Source organism: Balaenoptera physalus (genome assembly GCF_965194825.1).
Source record: "Balaenoptera physalus genome assembly, chromosome: 3".
Taxonomy (NCBI): domain Eukaryota; kingdom Metazoa; phylum Chordata; class Mammalia; order Artiodactyla; family Balaenopteridae; genus Balaenoptera; species Balaenoptera physalus.
The window spans coordinates 162310606-162334879 of record NC_138890.1 but is presented as its reverse complement, the minus strand read 5'-3'; the positions used below and the strand labels follow the sequence as shown (position 1 = coordinate 162334879).

Genomic DNA, 24274 nt, shown 5'->3' with positions numbered 1-24274 from the left:
AACCAGAATAACTGGTGCCTTATAAAATGGCAAAATTTGCACACACACATACACACACACACACGTGTTGCCATATGAACATAAAGGCAAAGATCAGGGTGATGTATCTATAAGCCAAGAAATAAGATTCTCAGCAAACCACCAGAAGCCAAGAAAGACACATGGAACAGATTTTTCTTCACAGTAAAAAGCAGGAACCAACATTGCTGATAATCTTGTCTCAGGCTTCTAGCCTCCTGAACTGTGAGATAATGAATTTCTGTTTTTTAAGCCACCCAATTTGTTGTACAATTTTATGGCAGTGAACAACCTAATATGTCATCATAAATTATATAATTATACATTTGTCACTGAGATTATTTAGTAAATATCTTACCTGCACATAGGAACAAAAGTTTTTTGAGAGCAGGTGTTATGTCTATTTATTTACAATTATATTCCTTCTTCTTCTTATTGCATTGCATATAATAGATACTTAATAAAAAACTATTAATTGAATAACAATCCTATTCCTCAACAAAGAGTTTACTACTATAATGATTAGGAGAAATTTTGCATACAAATTTTCTATCAGATTTTCTGGTTGCAAATTCAAGGGGATACAGGATTTCTTCTGAAACACTGTGCTTGAGGTGGGGAAAGGAAGGAAGCTTAGTTGAGTGGGATGTAAGTATCTGATGATAGGGGTCTTTTATTTTCACATAAGCTATATTTACTCATTTTTGGACATAGCAACAGAATATGTGCAAAAGTCTGAGATAGTAGTGTGTGGAATGTGATGACAGCACCATATGGAGAATTGTGTGGAATCTGGATGACATGCCACATTTTAATGTTTAGTTTAAGAAGATCTGATTTTGACAGTAAGAGTTGGGGATTAAAAAAAATAGAGCTAAGGAATAAATATGGACTAAAACTGTGTGATAAAAAAAAAAACCTAGTTGCTGTATGATAACCCATTATTTTCTAATAGTGCTTTCATATAAAACAATGTTTCATCCCTCTCGGTCACCTAATCTGCATTATAAATGTATATTGTCATTTTACATGTGAGAAATCTGTCTCATTTTTCTCTACTTCATAATATTCATTTCGGGTAATTGTTTTATTGTTGAGTTTAAAGATACTCTTTCTTAGCTAATTTTAATGTCATATAAATATATTAAACCATTATCACAACAGAGTGTTGGACACTGATTGACTTATATAAATTAGAGCATAAATTAGCATAAGGAGTTAGACAAATCAGAATTCATTCCAGAGAAGCATATGTCCCTTCCATGTTTGGTGTCACGAACATTAGATAGATAAAACAAATGTGATTACAAAATATTTTTTTCTAAATACATATATGTTATCATATTTTTAAGCAGAATATTTTATTCATGAGTGTAGTTAACATATGCATTCATATTTCTGTACTAACTAATTGTAATTCCTACCCCATCATCCCAGCATATCTATGTAATTATGACATCACTTGGTAAAAATACATATAAGCAATTTGTGTAATGAGGTATTTTAATCTTCCACTAATATACAATTTCATATATGGAGTAATGCAAAGATATTCAATTTTATACATTTAAAAAAAGAATGAGAAAGTAGTTCTAGTAAGCACACACACATACACACACCAACACACACATGCACACACGCACACACACAGATACCAACACTTAGGGAATCATTGAATCTAATCATGATGCTTTGGAAAGTAATTTTGCCAAGTTTAAATTAATTAAAATTTTTAAGTTTACAAGACAGTCCTTTAGGGATTTCGTTTTATGGAGGTTAAGATAATTTGCAATTCTGTAAAAATAATTTAAAACAGATTTAAACACTCAAAGCTTTTCTTGAAACTCATAAAACCTTGCATAATACATATTTTAAATACACATGAAACTAAACGTGAAGTTTAATTTTATCTATTTCTAAGTGATATATTAAGTATTTAGTATTTAGGAGAGGCTTCAAAACAAAAAAATCTTTGAAAAGTATCCACACTCTTAAGTACTACTAGGGATTTTCTCTGATATCATTTTAAGACCCAGTATGACAAAATAAACATTGTGTTCAAAAAAGTTATTTTGGAATTTTAAAAGGGTAGACTAGAAAGATACAGTTTTATTTAGGGAATCATTTAATAAATTTTAAGCATTAAGATATAAAACTCCCAGGGAAAAGTAGCAAATAAAATGAGCGTCTCCTTTGTAAGGCCAAAGAGTTCTTTGTTCTCTGTATTATCCTAGAGCCAAAGAATAATAGTACTGGCTGGCGAAATGAGAATTACTGACATTGATCACCAAAAGAAAGACAATGTGCAAACCAAATGAGGTCAAATTTTTCTCTGAATGGCCTTCCAATTAACCTTGACCCATTTGAGTTGAAAAGTCAGAACTGGGCACAGGTTTCATGGAAAGGCCTGAGTTGTACTAAATAAAATTGAACTTTTTTCTATAGTTTCCATACTGAATTTGTAAATTATAAGATACCATTTAGAAGAAGCCATAAAAATCACCATGCTGAATAATAACACATTGATGGCTATTAAAGGGTGACAGAATGCCTTTGGTGTTCCTTGTGCACTCCTGTCAGGTGTTGGTAATGGAATTGTAAGATGGAATGAAGCACTACAAAAGAAATTTTTTTTCTCTTTCTCCTACTAAACATTTTTTCTTTCTTCCTCAATTAAGGAACAAAGTTAGAAAGTAATTTTGAATAGACTTTGTGGAACTTTCTCGGATGTGAAAGGAAAGGAAAAAAGATGTTGAAACCATTTACAATCTTCTCTTTGGCTTTTATCTGGGCTTCTCCCAAGCTGACAGCAGGTTGAGTTGATTTGTCTAAGTGCCTATCCATTTATTGGGAGGAAGAGGTCAACAGTCTCCAAGCATCTGCCCCCAAGATTTAGAGTTTGAAAACAATTTTGGAATGGATTTGAGTGGACCCAGTCAAAGTACAGAGGCAAGGAAGTGAATGGAGGCCCTGGAATAAAATTATCATCCATTATGAGAAAGGCATCCACTATGTTTGATTAGGCAGGGAGATTGGGAGAGAAGAAAGAAGTGTTGCTGGTCAAATCCTGCTGGGAATGATTTGCACCTAGGAAAACTGCTTTGTGTGAGAATTAAAACAGCAGGCAGTCACAGTTGTGATAGTAATTGGGGTTCAGTCAGATTGCCCTGGTGCGCTCTGATGAGCTGAGTTTAACTAAAGAAATGCTTTGGTATCTGTGCCTTGTTTCTGCTGTAAGGGGGTTCTCAGAATTTGTCCTGAACCTGTACAGCTTCCAACCTTCATGTATGTGGCATATTTGAAAGAGCTTATCCTCTGGACCCTGGCTAGACTTCTGGGGACTCCTTTCCACTCTTTTTAACTGAGAAACGTGTCAGTTGAAGACCTGATACTTCGAGGACAAGCTACCACCTACCACGCCTGTTAGCTACTGGACCAGGGGAATTTTGTTTAGCAGCAATGATTATCACAGGCACTGTTGATCAACAATAAAACAGATGTTAGATTTTGAATAAATCAGCAGCAAGTTTTCCATCTCAAACAGGAGAAAATATGCTAGAATTCAGAAGGGCAGCGATGGAACAATCATGTCATTAGATGAATATTAATATAAGTGTAACATAATAGTTACATAATTTGAAGTTATTCAACTTTGCAAAAGTATAAATAAAACATAACTCTGATGATAAATAAACATTGGGAACTTTGATATCCCCATACTAAAAGTTGATTTGTAATAGGTTAAATTTCTTTCATTCATAACTTCACATATTTATCCATCAATTTTATGCTGACAGTTTGTCAATGTTCCAAAACTTACTAAATTCCTGAAGTGGTACTTTGTTGTTGTTTTTCTTTTCTTTGAGAAAAAGGTAAATCTGAATTCTTTTATTTAAAAAAGTGTTCCTTATAGACGCTAAGCAAGAAATATTATCAACATGATATTTTTACCTTATGTATATATTTATCAAAATGCTATTAAGTTTACATTAAAAGAAATAATAGAGAGAGGGATTTTTAATAAGCTTTCCTTTTCATACGAAGTTTGAGAATGTTGGATTACACTGAAAAAATGTATATGTATCAAATATATTTTCATGCCCAGTCATCCCATAATCAACATTAAGATGTATAAAAAACCCATCTCCTCATGATGGCTAGATTGATACTACGCAATCATTTGACTTCAAAATGAAATTTTTATTCCCAAAATAAAGGTATTAGGCAAAATTAATTCTAAAGAATAATACATACTAATTGTGGCAAAGAAATATTTTAATAGCAGATCAGCACAAAAATACATATATCCATTTTGTATGTTTAATTCTAACTCAGAGCATTCACTTTCTTTGTGGAATATTTGCTCAGTCTGGTCTGTTTTCGTGTTGCTTTCTCAGTGTAATTGATCTGGGGAGCCTGGTTTGCCACCACTAAGAATTGGATAGATTGGATGAACATGAGAAAAAATGGAAGAGAAACGGAAGGAGAATATTGAAATGGACAAATGAGATGTGAAATAGGGGAGGGTCATTATTCAGAAAGCAAACACAGTATTTCATTAATTTGAAAGCTTTGGTTCTTAACAAGTCAGATTAGTTTATTAAGAGAATAACCTCTTTGGCAGAACTTCTATCAGCTATACTTCTACCTAAAGCAGTATTTCTAAATAATGACCTTTCATTTCAGTTCATTTGGAAGTTTAGTTGGTCATGAAAAACTTCAATGCCTATTATAATATTCTTTTCCCCTTCTCCTCTTTTTTAACCAAGAGCTCTTACCAAATAATCTGAAGTTGACTCATCATTATCAGTTTTGATAACTATTACCAGTTTTGTTCCTCCTAGGGACATTTGAATTTTACAGAAATCGAAACTTACATGTTGGTAGTAAATTGTTGATGCTAGTCTAGCAGAGTTTTTTTTTTTTTTGATCAGTGTTCTTTCTTAGTACTACGGGTAGAATGAAGGTGAACATTTTGAATTGCATATGAGGAAGTGGTGATGGTGTACTCTGGATATGTTTATTTTCTACTCTTTGGTTCCTCTTGTATGTAACCCTACAGGGGGCTAAGAAGAGTTAGAAAGCATCTGTATACCTGATACTGTGTGAAGATTACTGGCTTCACCTGTAATTAAAGACTATGGCTTTATAAGACATCTTCTTCAGCAACAAATTTGAGAGACTCAAACACTAACTGGGACATAAATATGAATTATAAGGCTAAGGAATAAACTTTGAGTGTCTGCCACATAAAGCATATGTTCAGTACAAATATACTGAACAATTGCATACATGAAGAATGAATGAATGAATAAAAAAATATAGACCAGTGGCTTTCTGATCTCAAAATATTTCTGAACTGTTTTCATGGATAATAATCAGAACCTCAGCACAGATTTTATTTCAAGTTAGACTTTGGAATTCTGAAGTGGAGAGAAGAAAGATGGGCTGAGTGGTGTGGCGGGAGAAGGTTGGATGCTGGGCCGAGGGCAAGTGTACTTGCCATTTGAACTGTGGCAAATCAGTTGAGTATAGGTCTGCACCGCGACCTTTGCAAGCTGGGATGCTTTGCCATCCATTCTTTTGATACTTGTCCCTCCCTTTTCTCATCTAGAGCTCTCCTGCATTACTTCTGAAAAGATTTCTCATTGCTGGACACTTGCTTCTAATTCAAGGGAGCACATGACTCATTTGGAGGGCTGTGCCTCTTCAGAGGAGTAGAGTTCCTCAGAACTTAGAAGCCAAAAATATTGACACTACGTCCTGCGATGACATCTGTATACAAAGAGGAAATAAGATTTGTGCGCTGGTTTAGAAATCAAAGTATAATTTATGATACTTGTTTCCACGGGAAAATGTGGTCTGAGGTTCATTTAGCTTCAAGGCATGTTTAGAACATGACACGTTGGTGAGTTGGAGATAATGATTTAGAATTCAGATTTAAGCAGAAATTAATTAGCAGAAATGTCTGCAACTCTTTCTATAGTACAGATACAATTATTTTCCTTGCTTTTTTTATAAGTATAAATTTAAATCAATAAACAATACTCAAACAGCTTTATTAAATCTAATTTTATCCTTATTTAATTGAAGAAAGGAAAATTTTAAAAAGGTAACTAAAAGAATGAGTCCTATATTTTATGTAAGCATTTTTCATATTCTATTATTGTTATAGATAATAATAGATATAGATTTTTAGATATATATGAATAACAATTGGTGTTTGAAAGTTAACCAACATAGGAAATTTTTACATTCTTGACAAATTCCAAAACAGGGAAAAAAAATTGGACTGAAAATCAGAATATACATGCTCCAAAAAAGTCATTTGTAAGTCATTTTAAGTCTCCAATGTTTTAATTTACTAAAGAAGGATTTAGGATGGTGCACTAAATACTTTAGAATTATGTAGAGTAAAAAAACAAACAAACAACAAAACTTTGGTGAAACTAATTCCAAAGGAGAAGTCTAGTAGCAACTTTCCTCTAGTGTGCAATACAGTGATCCCTTCCCAATGCTGAAGTCACGGTTCTATCCTTATAGGAGTCCCATTGAAGATATTAAACTGCATTAGAAAAATAGGCTAGAAGGTCAAAAAAATAGCTAATTCTATAAAGGCACATGGAAATATTTTGATTGTCACTGAAATAAAATAATAAATAACAATTAAGTGAATAAAAATACTATTCTCTGTTTTGTAAAATAATAGGAGCTTTGCTACCAATTTTCATTTATCTCCCCTTGGTCAATAGGAACTTTCAGAATTTTTCTTTCCCAAAGTTTATAAATGTGTGTATGTGTGTGTGTTTGATAATAGCCACAGTCAAAGTTTATTTTCCCTCTCATTTATATCTCAGATTTGTTGGCTCAAAAATCTCATTTCATCCTGTCAACAATCCCAGACACAGAATAAATTGGATGCTTAAGCTGAAAACGTACACCACACACACACACACACACACACACACACACACACACATACAGGATAGTTTGTACTTTAACTTCTTAGCAGAAAGGGAGTGTTTTTGATCCTGTACTCAGGCGGATATTTTCCTATGAAAACTTCATTCTAGAGCTTGTGTCATCACCTTGTTACACACTTTCTGGCTTCCTCCTTTTTAACAGAGCGAACAGTACATTCTAAGACCAGAGTTTACTTTTCTATGTCTACCTGTCAAGCGGTGAAGTTCCTGAGAAGCAGTTACTACTGAAACTGCTAGGTGGGCGGGCCACACTCCAGCGTTAAGGAGACAATGGGTCCAAGTGGATTTAGACAGTTTGTTACTAACAGCACAGAGGATGGCTTCCTGTTTACCTGCTTCCCCTTGTCCTCCAGTTCCCAGAATGGTGATAAGGGACACAATTGATCCTGGCCACACCTGAGGAACGCTGACCTTAAGAAAGCCCAGTCTTAGAAGGAAATTGCTAGCCTTTGCCAGTCCTTCCCTCCAGAGACATCATCATCTTTATCACCCTGGAATGTGTCAGGAGATGGGAGGGAGTCTCTAGCTTTATAACCCCGGAATTTAAGCAAACCTGCCCCCTGCTCAGAAGCAGCTTTGTAAACATCCTTGAATAAAGTTGTCAGTGTCTTTTGCTCAGAAGATGTACAGATACAGCAGATCCTTGGAGAATTATCTCCCAACACTATCTTCCTCCTTTGCAGAAACTTTGCTCTTGTTTTGCATTTTGTATGTTTTTAATGTATTACAGAAACAAAATTTTGTTATTTTCTTAATTATTCTCCAAGGCAGCAATTTCACGTGCTTTATTAGCTAGAAATAAATGAATAAGCTGGCATTTGAGGTAAAGGGATTTTGCAATTAAGGAAGAATAAAAAAGTATTTTTTTCTTGATCAAAAAACTTAATTCTGATTACTTTTCCAGGATGGGGCGGTGTTAGCAGGGCATTTGCTTTACAGATAGAGATAAATTTGGAAGTATGCATGCCACTTTGGAAAATGCTAATATAATGATGACTTTAAAGACATATAGGTATCCATGTACCCCTAAGGGAGGAATGAGAAAAAACAAAAAACATGTTGTTTATATGAAATTAACAGATACTACATTACTAGGTGCAAAGTCATTTTTCTTACCTTTGTTAAGTCAAGCTCAGGTTAAGTCAAGCCACCATCAAATGTGCTTTTTGATTAAATATTCTTCCCCATGGCCAGACATCTCGGGATGATGTGGCAGCCGCGCGCTCCATGCCTTGCAACAAAGTAACACTGAGATGGAAGTTGGAATTGCATGTGTCGAGGAGCTAGCACTCACATATTTGTTGCCAGAGTTTATGAGAGCTTTTGACTGGTGAACACACATCTGGCAGAAAACCTGCTCATACTGGTACTTTTGCCTTATAGATTCTTGAGAATTTTTACAAATGCCTAACTTTACTCACTGACAGATATCTACAGGGAAACTCAGATTTAATACTTTCTAGAGAATCAAAAAGTCAGGATGTGTTCCTTGTTTCAAATTTGGCTAGGCAGTTGAGCAAAGGGTCTTAATCCTTCTCAATATTGGAAACTTGTTGTTTAGGGGCAAAGCTAGATTTGGGGCTCCATTAAAGACGATACTTGCTGTTCCACTAAGCAAGCAGTGGCCAGCACAGTATTCTGGTTCTATCAGGAGGCGGAATCATATATGATAACGCATCTGGTCCTTCTTTTTCTAGCAGCAATGCTTGGAGAAGCACCTCTGCTGAAGGACTAATTCTAGCTGGACTCTAGTTGGTGTGCTGGAGGATGAACTCATCTTTGTGATGAAGACCTCATCTCTCTGAGCCCTTGGAGCTTTATGAAAGGCTAAATGTCAATCCAGGATAACTGTAAAGTCTAGTCCTCCTTGCTCAGCAAACGGCCTCCAAAAGCTTAAAGGTATGGGCTAATACCTCTATGACTCTGGGGAAATCGTTCTCTGTTTGGCATCCCTAAACTGAGAGTATAATGCTCATCTTTTTCAAAGTTAATGAATGATGATATGGAACGTGTTCATTAATGAGAAAAGTGGTTTGAAAATATGTAATGTGGTACGTAACTATTAAGTATAATTAAGGAAGCAGTACAATCCTCAATAAAGTCTAAATATTAAGTTGAAATGTAAAGCCTCCATTAGAATTTTTGCATCTGAAATACTCAGTTACATTATTGTGCATTCCTAAAAGGACACTGCAGTTAGACATTGCAAAACAATATCACAGTTACCAAAATACAAGGTCATGAACCCATGTTCTTAAAAACAATCACATTATGTATCTGGAATATATGTATCAGAATTATTCAGTTTAAAATAATATGACAGTACTGACGTTAGGGTTTCATCACAGTTAACTCAGGGAAAGAATATTTTGTTTAAGATCATCAACATGTGGTCAGCTTGAAATAAGAGCTTCTCAGTGGCATGAAAATTGTGGTTTTATAACGGGTAACACAATCAGACTAAAATAAGCCTTACTAAAACCACATTCTGTAAGGGTACTTGTGCTTGATTTTGCTTATTCTGGACACCACAATCTTGATTTTAGTGGTTAGGGAGGTTCCACCTAAAGCAAAACAGGAGCATGGGTAGATTCAAACTGCTTACATATTATTCAGTAGAAACGCTATATGCAGCTTACTTGATTATTGGATATACACTTGCAATTGGTAGGAGAGACGTCACTAGAATACAGTGCAGTAACTGTACTGTACTGCAGTATGACTATATCTCTCTGATTTCAAAATTAAAACTGGTAGAGGCCCCATTTTCCAGATTAGGAGCAAATCTGGGATTTTTCTAGAGAAATTCCCTTACAGCCTGAATTGCTGCAGTACCGCAGAGATTTATTCGATACTGTTCCAGCTTCCCAATTCCATTTAAAGGCAAACTAGAGAGTTCCTCAGTGCTCGGGGGACACCAGGTGTTTGCCTGTGTCCACTCTCATTGCTGCCATAGTACATTTCTCCTGCAAGCTGTCCCCATGCTGCCCAGTGTGGAGACAACACACACAGGCCGGCGTAGACCCCTGCCTGACCGGAAGGTGGAGGGACTCATGCTTGGACTTTTCCAGTCAGAGTTGCTTGTTAATACTCACGTGCTCAGACTTTTTCCCCAGAGCACGTGTTCTTAGCCAGGGTGGCCCGTCCTGACTGGTTAAGAACCAGCCTGCAGGGGAAGGTGACTGGAGTCACGGCCCTGATCTCCCCTCCCGCACACTGAAGTTCCCTTTGGGGGCCCTTGAATTCCTTTTCTGCCACTGTGGTTGGGATGATCTCAGTCTAAACTAGAGGGTTCTCGTTTTTACCGATATGTTATTAAGTCTTGGTGCTGGTTCAAGAGCAATGACAGAAGCCTCAGCTCTTGACAAAAAAACAAATTTTCCATTTATAAATCTAATTTTTAAGCATAGGTGAAAGATATTACTCTTGAATATTTTTAACTGCTGGATTTCATTAAGGAGATTTTGAGGGATTTGTGAGGGTGAGGGGGGTATGAGACCATGAAGGGCAATTTCCCAACACGCAAGAAAAGTCACAATCACTTTCAGCATGAGTTAAGTAATTTTCTATGGGTAGAAAAAGAAAAGATTCTTTTTTAAAATGACAGAGCCCTGGAAATCTCATCTGAGGAAGTGGAAATAACTTGTCAGTATTTTTTGTTTCTTTATGCTCTAAATTCATTTTTAGTAACAGTGGAAGCAATTTGAAATGAAAGACAACACTTAAAGCAAATGAAACGGAAAAGAATGCCAGCAGTAAATGGCAAGAAGAAATATAGTTCAGTGTGTTCTTCAGAATCCTGTCCCTTGGGACTAAAGGTTGAAAGTTTCTTATCCTTTTTTTTTTTTTTTTTAATGCCAAGGTTCAAATTTATTTATTTATTTTTTTTATTATTTTTGGCTGTGTTGGGTCTTCCTTTCTGTGTGAGGGCTTTCTCTAGTTGCTTCGAGCGGGGGCCACTCTTCATCGCGGTGCGCGGGCCTCTCACTATCGCGGCCTCTCTTGTTGCGGAGCACAGGCTCCAGACGCGCAGGCTCAGTAGTTGTGGCTCACGGGCCCAGTTGCTCCGAGGCATGTGGGATCTTCCCAGACCAGGGCTCGAACCCGTGTCCCCTGCATTGGCAGGCAGATTCTCAACCACTGCGCCACCAGGGAAGCCCGAAAGTTTCTTATTCTTATTTTTGAAATTTTACAATCATGAAGCTACCTATTGATATTAAAATTAGTTCTATTACATCATGTACATTTGTCCTTTTAATAGAACAAGTTTGGCCTCAAATAGATCTGAGCTCAGATCAAATCCTTTAATTTCTCTGAGATATTTTCTGTTTCCTTAGACTTAAAGTTGAAAAAAAATCCTTGTATTTTATTTATGAGGATTAAACACAAAGTATCTGATACTGAACCTTTCCTATGTGGTAGGCACTTAACACATAGTAACAACTATGATTATCATATCTGATAATAGCAAGATAATAATCATAATTATTTTAGTCTCTGGGGTGTTAGTTATTTCTAACCTTTGTAGTAAATGCTTCTTAACAGAGTTTTTATCAATAAGTCCAAGTATCCAAAGTTGTTAGAAACAAAGATATTTGACAATAACATAATCATAATCAAAATGGAAAACAAAGCCAACTGGCAATAAATAAAGATGTTCTCAGCCTATGTGATAACCATACCGACTGGAGGGTAAATTGAATGGAATCACTTTGGGAGTCAGTGTTTATAATGAAACTAAACAGTTTATCTTAGAGAAATATTGAAGTAGACACAGTTTGCTAGAAACAATGACTACAATCAGGAAGAAGTTTGGTGTCTGGCATTTTCAGTTTCTGTGTTTCTTTGAAATCTCTGTTGCCTGCCTTCTCTAACACTCCTTGTGTCTTTTCCTTGTAGCTAAACTTAAGTATTTTTCTTTGAATTCTATCTTCTGGTCAATTGTGCTTTTGTCTAATGGACTTCCATAGACCCTCCCCTAATGGGTATTTTAACAATTTAGCAAACATCTATTTGACACTTTCTGTATAACCTACATTGTTCAAAGTCCTAGGATACATACCTAAATAAAATTTGGTCCATGATCTCAAAGAAGTTGGTCTACTTCGAGAGACATCAAGGAAATAAATGATCTTACCATAATAATACAATTTCATACTAACATGTTCTCTTAGCGTGACATGGATGTGGGAGAAAAAGTCAGAAAACGTTTCTTGGAGGAAAGTGAAGTTATCTCAGTCTTTATGAGTAAAAAGTTTACAAGAAAGAGAAGAGTGGGGCTGGAGTTCCCAGAATAGGGAACAGCATGAACAAAATTACAGAAGCAGGTATGTGGGTGATGTGTGTGGGAAACTGAAAATATAGTTTGTAAAGTACAGGGTTAGGAGTAGCAGGTGATAAAGCTAGAGAGATACACAGATGCCTCCTGTGTATGAGGCTAAAGGGCTTTGATTTCATCTCAAAGACAGTTGGGAGCACCTAGAAAGACAGGGTAAGTAGGAAATGACATTTTATTTAGAGTTCATAAGTACTGAGTGGCAGTCACTAACAGTACAGACTAACTCTGACCCTTACTAAAGACATTGAGAGTTCAGATAGACCTTGACAAATATAGAAAGAAGTGTTCAACGTCTATATTACTCCATCACATGGATCCCATCCCATTCACCCAAAGCCCAATATTCCCTGAGAAAAATCCAGAGGAGTCACTCTTTACCAAGGAATTGAGAAAATATTGAGGAAACCATGCGTTTTGTTTAGAATAGTGCTTTACTCATTGCTTTCTCTGAGCCAGAAATGCTGGTGGAATACTCTACAAATGAAATGGACTGTTAGCTTGGATTCATCCAGAGAGAAGAGCCTACAGCAAAAGCTGCTGTTAAGGAATGCAAAACCAAAAACGCAGGGATGAGACAGAGAAGAAGAGAACAAATATCAGGGTGTGACAACAAACTGGTCCCTGTTTGGAATCACATAAAACTGACAACTGAATCTTTTGGGAGTGGCTTATAAACAACATCACAGGACAGTCCATCCAGGGGATGAAGGGAGAAGAATTTATCCATCAACTACTGTCTCCCTTGCACTCCTTCATTTTGCCTTTGAAGTCCCCAAGACTGTCGACATGGTTTCACATCTGAAATTTCACAGGAAAACCCTTGGGCAGGAAGTGAGTCATATGTGGTAATGTTGGCATGAAGTAATACACTATTGGGTTATACTAACATGAGGTTAGTCAGAGCCCATACAGACTTGGTCACTTCTGTTGTGGCCTGGTGGAGATGGTTGCGGTCAACTGCCCTAGAGACAGCTGAGGCTGAGAAGAATCTGCAGACTCTATACGGGTACCTCGAGGTCAATGGGGATGAGACAACCACCATGTGGCAGAGATGGACAAGGTTATATATGCCAGCAAGGGCTAAGTGGGTATGATTTTCACAACAGAAGGTGAGACTGGCATTATAATTAGACCTCTGAGATTTGTATAACCTCCTAAGCTCTTTCACATCAGCTAATTGATGGTAAGGTATCTAGGAGTGATACTGATGGTCAACTCAATATCCTCTTTCTTCAGTTGTTTTAATATAAGTATCCCAACTCTCATGAATAGAGGTCTGGCTTGAGCAAACATAACTGAGAGTATATGGCCCTTCTCCCAATATTAGATAAATCCTCAGTGTGTCCATGGACACAGAATGTTCTGAAGGAAGAAAGAAATTGAGTTTCCCTAGGGAAGAACTCTATAACGTGACAAGAATATCCAGGAAACTTCTCCTTAGTCTTCCCCATATGACTTTTGGTTATTTGCACAGATGGTAGATAGTGTGAATGGAAAACACGCAGGCTTTTCAGGAGCGACTTGTGTTGGCTCTGAAGTGACACTAATATCTCAGGACTCAGAATATCAAGAGATCGATGTAGTGTCTTCCAAAAGCCATGTGGGACCCTAACCATATCCTAAGCACACCAGGTTCATAAGGTACCATTAGAGGTAGATGTCCTTCACATCAGGAAGAATCTTCACAATGATCAACATTTAAATTACGCTCCTGTAAATTCTCTAAACCCTCTTCTCTAATCTGTTATCTCATCTAGAAAACTGTGTCACATGCACTCCCACCATCATCATTGATGAACCCAACCACCTGCCTTGTCTGGGTTTGCATCTATGAAACAGAGCAGCTAGTAGAGAGAACATACACACACATACACACAAATCAGACCGATGTCAATATAAATTAGTCTTCAATACTGTATTTCTCTAGATGATTTGCTTTCATGCTACTCACAGCAACAACTTCAAATCTTCTTTGATCTTCTAAAACCTCAAACAGCCCATTTTAATCAGTACTTTCTGGGAAGAGAACCTTCCCTCCTTCTTGAATAACTCAATAAAAGTCACCAGACAGGAATGCTCTCAATTTTCCACCAAAATTATGAAAGTCAAAGTGTGTCTATACTCACACTTCTCTTTTTCTTTCACATCACAGTACAGAAAGTGCCCCTTCATGTTTCAAAGGCTAATTTTTCCACGTATGACTTGGAGTCTAATTCCCAGAAACCTTACACTCACAGTGATCCCTCTCATGTGTTCTCCACCTTTTTTCCCTTCCAGACCCTGCTTGAGTCTCTCCCAGCATAGGAATACTTCCCTGGACTCGATATTATCCTCACACTGTGCTATCTCTGCACCCCACCTCCTTCTCTTTGTAGCTACAGTGTAAAAGGGGGTTTCATAAGAGGAATGAGATGCAAACACTTGAAAGAAGGAATAAGGAAGATGTAGACCAACTTTCTCAACCCACAGGTACATGGGGTATGAGGAAATGAGCAGCTTTACTTGAGAACAAGTCAAGGGAAGATGTGTCCTCGGCAGAAATTCAGGTTTTCATGAAGTCAAAACATGGGGTTAACATGGAGGAAAGAGCCTGGCAAGAGAAATTTTAGTGGGCACAATGTTTAGCAGATGGGAAGAAAGTGAGAAAGAGAGAGAGAGATAATGAGAGCACGAGATGAATTTGTCTTAATTCAAGAGAGCACAGTGAGTTATGGGCATGAGATTGGTAGAACGGTGTTTCCTAATGAGAATATTCAACTGCACTTGGATTAAAATACATATTCCTAGTTTTAACCCCAGGTCTAATCCCCAGAACTAGGAATTTGAATTTTTAACAAGTGCAGTGGGGGATTTTTATGATGAAGCAAATATGAGAACTGTAGCTTTAGAGTGTGTGTGTATGCGTGCATGTGTGTGTGTGTGTGTGCACGTGTGTTTATGTGTTTGGGTGCTGATATTTTGAATACCAGCTGTTAGAGATGAGGAGCTTGGAGAATCTGAGTTCTAAGAGTTTCTTGAAGCTCCATGCCTTGTTGGGCCACACAGAATCACCTGTGGCTTGGGCAGTTGGTGGTTTTTCCTCAAGGTATGGTCCCTCAGAGGTTTCTTTTGCTCCTCAGCTTGCATCTGCGGTTGGCGCAGCAGAAATGGGCGCAATGAGGCAAGTGAGTCTGAAGTTCTAATTGTATCATAACAATGCTTTAGAGGTCTGGAGCCTCAGAAGTTTGCAGGAATTTCAGTCCAGCAGCGGTGTTTGCAGGGAACATCGGGTTTGACATTCTTGTCTCACCCGAGTAGAAAGCTTTTATCGTGTTCAGCCAAAACCTTGTTATAAGGCTAAATTAGGGCTGTGGTGGTGGGAAGATGAGGGACAGAGTCAAGAAATATTTGAGAGGAGCTTGTAATTGATTTTAAGGGAGAGACAGAAAGACACAAGAATTTTCTGCCTAGGATGAGGAGTAAGTTTGCCAAGGTAAGAGAGATCAGTTTTGGATACCTTGAGTTGGAGATGTCTTTGTTACATTTACATGAAGATGTTCAATGTTATATATCTCTAGAACTTAGTAGAAAGACATGAGTGGAAGCTTTGGATTCCATAGTCTGATGGTTAATTTTATGTATCAATTTGGCTGGGCCATTGTGCCTAGCTATTTGGTCAAATATTATTCTGAATGTTTCTGTGAAGGTGTTTTTTAAATGAGATTAATTTTTCAGTTGATGGAGTTTGAGTAAAGCAGATTGCCCTCCATAATATGGGTGGGCTTTATCCAATCAGCAAAGGCCTGAATAGAACAAAAGGCTGACCTTCCCACAGCAAGACAGAATTCTGCCAGCAGACTGCCTTTGGGCTCAGGCTACAACTCTTTCCTGGGTCTCCAGCCTACAGTCCTACCCTGCAGTCCTACCCTGTATACACACCCACATCCTGTTAGTTCTGTTTCTCTGAAAAACCTTGAGTAATACACATAGTAATCAGTATTTAAGAATTATTAAGTAAAGGTCTTACAATGGAAGAGGTTAACTTGAGAAAAAGAGTGGCCTAAAAAGAGAAATGGTCTGAGAATAGAATCATGGCTGCAATAACAAGGTTTAAATGATGAACAACATAAGAGCAGGACATAAAGAAACCTGAAAAGGCTGATCAGGGAGACGTGAAGAGTGTCACAAGAATGAACTGAACAATCTAATAGAACATAGAGTGTTAGGACAAAGGGAAGTATTGTGTACAGTATTAAACATAGCAGATAGAACTGAAATGTGGTCTTATGATTTGGCAATTAGAAAGTCCTTGGTTATCTTAGCAAGAGTAATTTTGGGAAGCAGAATCCTGTTTTCAGTCTGGAAAGGAATTAATTGAGAAGTGAGAAAGCAAAGAATTATCTTGGAAGATTTGAAATGAAAAGAGAAAGAGCAAAATCAGTAGCTAAAGAGAAACTTAGGTCCAAGAGAAAAGTATCTACCATTTCTTTTTGTTTTTCTTTTGCTTTAAATCTAAGACACCAGCAGCATATTTTCTAGCTGGAGGAACATCTTCACAGAGGGAGAATGAACATTTGAGCATAAAGGAAGGATGCCAGTTCCTTGAGGAGATGATGCAACTGAGATTAAGGTTATCTTGAATATGAGGGAATATATAATCACTTTGGAAATTAGAAGAAAGCCTAAGAATGTAGGTCAGATATAAAGATATAGGCATGGGAGGAATAATGATGAAGAAAGTCGTAGAAGTAGATCTTCACATGAGAAAGAGGTGGTAAGAGTTAGTATGGGGAATTCATCCAGTGGCAAAATTTTAAAATTGCGAAAACATGGATGGACCTTGAGGACATTATGCTAAGTGAAATAAGTAAGAGAAAGACAAATACTGTATGATCTCATTTATATGTGGAATCAAAAACAACCACCACCAAACTCATAGATACAGAGAACAGATTGGTGGTTGCCAGAAGTGAGGGGAAGAGGGTGGGAGAAATTGGTGAAGGGGGTCAAAATCCACACAATTCCAGTTATAAAATAAATAAGTTATGGGGTTGTGATGTACAGCATGGTGATTATAGTTAATACTACTGTATTGCATATTTGAAAGTTGTTAAGAGAGTAGATCTTAAAAGTAATCACAAGAAAAAAAATTGTAACTATGTACAGTAACTGATTGACAGATGTTAACTTATTGTAGTGATCATTTTGCAGTGTATACATATATTCTATCATTATGTTGTACACCTGAAACTAACACAATGTTATACGTCAGTTATACCTCAATAAAAAAAACTAAATTAAATTTAAAATTAATAAAATTGTTGCTTAATAGAGGGAATTGGTTAAAGACAAGAAAACAATTGATAGATTATAAAGAAGGGTTCAGATGGAAGCAACCTAAATGTCCATCAACAGAAGAATGGATAAACAAGATGTGGGAAATATATACAATGGAATATTACTCAGCTATAAAAAGGGATGAAATAGTGCCATTTGCAGAGACATGGATGGACCTAGAGACTTTCATACAGAGTGAAGTAAGTCAGAAACAGAAAAACAAATATCGTATAATATTGCTTATATGTGGAATCTAGGAAAAGGGTACAGATGAACTTATTTGCAAAGCAGAAATAGAGACACAGATGTAGAGAACAAACTTATGAACACCAGTGCAGGAAGAGGGGTGGGATGAATTGGTAGATTGGGATTGACATATATACACTACTATGTATAAAACAGCTAACTAACGGGAACCTACTGTATAGCACAGGGAACTCCACTCAATGCTCTGTGGTGACCTAAATGGGAAGGGAATTAAAAAAAGAGGGGATATATGTATACGTATAACTGATTCACGTTGTTGTACAGAAGAAACTAACACAACATTGTAAAGCAACTATACCTCAATAAAAATTATTGGGTTAGCCAAAAATCTGAACGAATTTTTTGGCCAACCCAATTTTTTTTTTTTTTTTTTAAGAAGGGGTCAGATTACAAGAAAAATCTGTACTAGCAAAAATCCTTGGGTTGTACCTTTTTCTTTAGAGTACTAAGGAGCCTAAATTATGGAGCAGAGTCAGTGTTGTGATGTTTATCCATTGTTGTAACATAAGGAAACACCAGCAGGTTAGATGAGGCTCCTTGTGGGGAGAAATTAAGATAATCATCAGTGGGGTCTAGGCTGAGTGAGGAATGAAGTGATGACAGAAGGGAGCTTGTAGAAGGGATAAAAAGAAGGATAAATTGAAAAATCTCTTCCCCTTACTTTTAAATCCAACCTATATTCTTAAGGCAGACATTTTCCCTTCCATGGCTTGAAGAGTCATCCAAAAATCCACTACTGGTACTTGCTAATTGACTCAGAGAATTATTCCAGGTGGCTACAATCCTCACCATCTGCTTTAAACCCTCTCTCCAGTCTGGGCTCCTGGATTTCTCTGCCATTGGCATCATATCTTGGAAGCTGTCTCTCTGCCCATCCCGAACAGATTGATTACCTATTTGGCCAGTCTTCTGTTCTTTGGACAATTGCCCCACAATGTGCTGCTTCTCAAATTACCCTGATGGCAACTTTGACCAGCAGTGAGTGGTGGTCCACATTTCAGCATAAGCTCCCCGGACACTAACTTTGCTTGCTTGAACTGGGGGTGAGGAGCGTTGAAAGTTCATGGTATGGTCTTATGTTAAGCAAAATTTTGCCCATACTTCTCATGAAACCTGAAACATGATTAATACATTGGTGATATTTTATAGTATCCAGGATCATATAAGGATAAAGTATGAATGTTAGAGGGATATCAACATTAAGCATTTGTAATGCTTGAAAATCAACATAGCTATTTGGTTATATGAAATGTAGCTCCTTTCAGAAGATAATTTGCTGGAGGTTAATCTCCCATATTTTACATACAATTCAGCTAATATCTATCCTGAGCTCTTTTATGTATTGAATAATCATTGTACCTACTGTAATGTAGGAGCATGCCTGGTTAGGGTTATCATTATTTTGGGGATCTATTGGATTTTGGCTAAATTTGAAAGTAGGAAACAATTAAGTTTTGTCAGATGGAGTTTTGTAGAGGGCCCAGTTGCAGACTTGATTCTGCCTTCTTTTTCAAAAATTATAATTTATTTGTTTTACCAGATCTTTCATCTAATACAGAAGTTCCAAGGAACATGTTAGTGCTTTATGTTGCTGTGTAATGAATACTAGGGATACCATTCTTCATTTATCACAGACATTTGAATAAGCATTATTATATGTTGGAAGCAATACAGCAATTGCTGTCAGAAACATCTACGATTTGTTTCTTCCTCTGTCAATAATTCATGCTGCCACCTTGAGAAAGGTGGCCATTTTTAGGTATCTAGTTTCTATATTTGTCTTTAGAAATAATAAATGTGGTCTATTGCTGCCATTCTTAAAGTAGATGTAGTCATTTGCATTAAGATATAGTCAAATGTTATCAATTTGACTATTTTAGTTTCACAGTAATGTTAACTATACATAAAATTTACATAGTGATTCGTCTCCTGTAACTTTTTTTCAGTGATGTTTAAGCAAAGAGAAACTTTTGATAGAGTAACTACAAGCATGCCAACACTTCTATTTTAAAGTGTTTTCTGGCTTTTGTTTTACATGTAAAAGTGTTGAAAATTCTTTATGTTACCAGCATGTAGTAGAAGCTAATGGCAGAAGAAAAGTCCAGTGCTGTCATCGTTATAGAAAAAATGAGGGTTGAACATATCAGAAATTCTCAAGCTGTATACTTGCAAATTCTACTCAGTTGTGGCCATTGAGGCCATTGCCTCATAACTGAGAAACCATCTTTCATTAGGTCACCATTGTTGTTACAATATATTTTAAGACAAATTAATTTAAAATCTATTTATTTCCATTTCATTAATATCATTAGAAGAATGATACCCACAGAAAGAGTCACTCAACTGTTGCAAATGAATTTTGTTTAGTTAAATGTTCACATATTTATTTTTGGAAATATATTTTAATATTAAATGGAATAATACAATTTCCCTTCTCAAATTTCTTTATCCAAGATAAGAATTTTCTAATAAAACACCAGTCATTACTATGCTTATTTCAGCAACATGTGAAGTTCATTTAGGTACTTTGATAGTTCTAACTCTTCCTGCTAGACAGAAGATAAACCCTCTATTTTAAATCATCACATAAATGTTTTTGGATGCAAAAGAACAAATATGACTTAGAGCTTTTCAAAATTTGAATATTTGACTGTGGAAGGCAAACTAAGTTTTCTATTAAAAAATGACAGTGTACTCATTATCAATTTCTTCATAATAATTAAAGAATAAGTAATGATGTGATGATTTAAGGATGTTTACTTCACTCACAACGGTGGTTAATGAATCCTTCAATTTGAAGGAAAAACTTTCTAGAAAGTGTGTAACAATTCAGCATACATCATGTGATGCTGGTATGTGACCCATCTTCCTCTAACTGGGCAACATATTATTTTTTTTCTAGTTGCCTCAACAGTAAAATTAAGTTGGAATAACTAATTAACTAGCTAACTAACTAACTAATTAACTAACTAACTAACTAACTAAGTTGAACTAAGTTTTCCTCTATGATTCCATAAGAAATCTCTGACAACAAAGGGCACAAAAATCATTGCAGTGGTTCACAAAATGATAACTCTTCTATGACCATTACCAATAAATACAACAACTGATTTTAACCCCAACACCAGTAGGTCTATGAAGATGAGTGCCCACTATAAGAGTACTACCATTCGTATCTCCTATTCTATGAGATTTCTTGTCTGTCACAAGTTCCAGACTAGATCTGGTAGTTAGGTGAAAGGAAATATTATGTTCATTTTTGCATTTGAACCCCAAAACCTCTAAAAAAAAAATTCTAATGCATAGGAGTCACTTATTTTTTAGCTCTTGTATGCAGCTTCCTGTTCTTGACATACAAATAGACATCTTATTAGAATACTTTGTGTTATTTGTGAATAACATATAGAAATGTTAACTTTTTCTCTTCAATATTTCCTCCAATTATTTACATTATAAGACATAATATGCCTCAAGGAAGCTAAGACATTACAGAAAATACATAGAGACTTCGAGTTTTGAAAATCTAGGGCTTCATAAGAATTAGGACATAGAGGAAACGATGAATCTTAATGTATAAATAAAGGTTTCTCAAGTTGGTAGAAGAAAAGTGGAGTCAAAAGAGAAGTGAGGACATCCGAAAAGCTGATGGGTCACCATATCCTGAGTACCACTTCATGGGTCTAGATCTAAATGTCAAAGATGCTGGAAGTACACAAGATTAAGTAGTGGGAGCTGTGTGTATAAAGAACTGAGTCAAGATCCTTGAGGACAGTCAGATCTCAGAGTAGAAATGGCTGCAAAGTGTTCCTGAATAGTCTTGAGGAGTTTTTCATAGCCCAATATAAATTGCAAGCAGGGAGACAAATTCCTATGTGCCAGAGAGGGGCACAGAAAGAAAAAAGAAGTTGTTTTTAATCTAGACACCTTAAGAAAGAAATGAGCAACAAAGAGTGACCTGTATGGGCAGATAAACTGGAGGGAATTATAATAGTTTCAGAAGATACCATCAGGGAAAAATGGTGGTACAAACCAGAAATTCCACACCCAATCTTCAGGAAAAAAAAAAAAAAAAAGAGTTACCACATGACCCAGTAATTCCACTCTTAGGTATGTATCCAAGAGCAATATGTCCACATAAAAACTTGGACATGAATGATCATGTGGGATTATTCATAATGATCAAAAAGTGGGGACAATTGAAATATCCATCAACTGATGTAATGGATAACCAAAATATCATATATCTACCCAATGGAATATTACTCAGCAATAAAAAGGAATGAAGTACTGATGAATGTGACAAAATGGATAAACATTGAAAAAAATCTTACTAAGTGTAAAAAGCTGGTCACAAAAGCCCACGTATTGTATGATTCCATTTATATGAATAGTACAGGCAAATCTTTAGAGACAGAAAGTAGATTAATATTTGCCAGGCACAAGAGGAAGGGAGAATGTAGAGTTATTACTAATGGATACTAAATTTCTTCTTTGGTGTGATGAAATGTTCTCAAATTAAATAGTGGTGATGACTGAACAACTTTGAGAATATTCTAAAAAGTACAAAATGTAAAAGGATGCATTTTATGTTTGCAAATTATATGTCATAAAAATAATAGACTAGAATGAAAACAAAAGAATCTTAAATCATTGTCCGTGACTCTGTCAGAGAATTGCTGCCAGTGACGGGGTAGACTCTCAGAATTCATGGCTAACTTGAAATTTCCATGGTTGTATGATGAGAAGAAATTTGAAGTCATTCTATAGACTGTTTTGAACATCCTGGGAAAAATAAAGTGTGATTTTCAGAAGCAAGGGAGGATGAGTAAAAACTGGCAATATTCAATTTTCCCAGTGACAGTTCTGAGAACACTTAAACAAGGAGATCTGTGGGAGGTGATTTCTAAGTCTATATCTTGAAATAGGAATTTCTAAAATAACCAAATCTTTTCCAGGAGAGAAGAGAAAAAATCTAGTAATTATCTTCCAAATGAGGTAGAAACAACTAAATTAGCATGCCCCTTAATATCACTAAGTGTAGTGGATTGTGTACAAGTACTACACCCTTCTCCTCCCCTTTGTCCCCTAGTCAAAGGGAGTGAGGACGTTATCTATAGCCAGCTGTACTTACCTAGCCATGAAACTCTGGATATATATGTCTGTATCTGTGTATGTTGGGGTTGGAGTGGAGCTAATGATATCTACAGAGTCACATGTTGATGTGCCTGTAAGTGTTAATATTTTGGAGAAATGGATTCAGAATACAGTTTCAGGATATAGTACCAGATACCAAAGATATTTTATACACACACACACACACACACACACACACACACACACACACACACACATCACTCTTCCCTGGAAATATGAATCTTAGATTCAACTGGATCTCATATTCAATTAAAGAAAAATGTATTGGGAAATGAACAGACTAAAATTGTTTATTCTATATGATGGAATTGATGCTTAAAATAGAATTTAATATAAGATATAGAAATCATAAAGATATGTTTGAGTTATGGACTTAGGATTGTTGATCTGTAAAAAGGGCTTCCTAAGTAAAGCAAACATAAATGACTTCAAGATCCTGAATATGACCATCGGCATCACCGTATTGATCGCTGTAATGTCAAGAGCCTGTAGTTAAGTGTTTGTTTTGACAATAAGTTTGAGTGTTTGTACTACGATATTTGTGCTTCTTCTATGCCCATTACACAAGTGAGTCCCTAAGTGTGATATTCCATTTTTATTTCTTTTTTTGTAGCTGGATGGTGAGGGGATACAAAAAAAGCAACATACAAAAGCTACAGAAGAGCAATGCAGTTTTGATGTGTGTTTATGGTAAGAAAGAGTACCTGAATTCTCACAAAGAAGAGGACCAATGAAAACATCATTTGAAGATGCAACAGAAATGATGATGTAAATAAGCCATGGCATCCAAATCTATGCAAGCAGCTCAGCATTGCCTTGTGTGCGACAGCATGTGTCTCACTCATGCTGGTCCAAAGGATCAGTTCTTGTGAGAAGCACTCACTTCTCAGGTTTACATCAGGTTTACAGGCTGCCATTTCAATTTTGGGCCCCTGGGAACTACATAAACCTTGGATTAAGGACCGTTGGTTTAAATGAACTTTAAAATCCTTTCTAGTTTGGAAATTTAGTGACTCTCTATTGCATATGGGAGGAGGCCTTATTAAGTTGACACTCAAATGTTATTTTACTTGAACTTGAAGCCTTGCTAGATAAATTTTTACTTTGATAAAATGACAATATTTAGTTTTACAAGCTATTTTTTTCCTAGAAAACTGTTGAGAAAGCCATTTCATTTATGACTCAGAGAAAATCTTTT

General features: G+C 36.3%; 1 long non-coding RNA gene across 1 annotated transcript in view; it reads right to left on the bottom strand.

Moving 5' to 3' along the window:
- The window catches only part of LOC309656924, a 1002835-nt gene that overhangs the window by 411495 nt on the left and 567066 nt on the right, over window positions 1–24274 (bottom strand). The gene's annotated exons all lie outside the window — the stretch shown is intronic.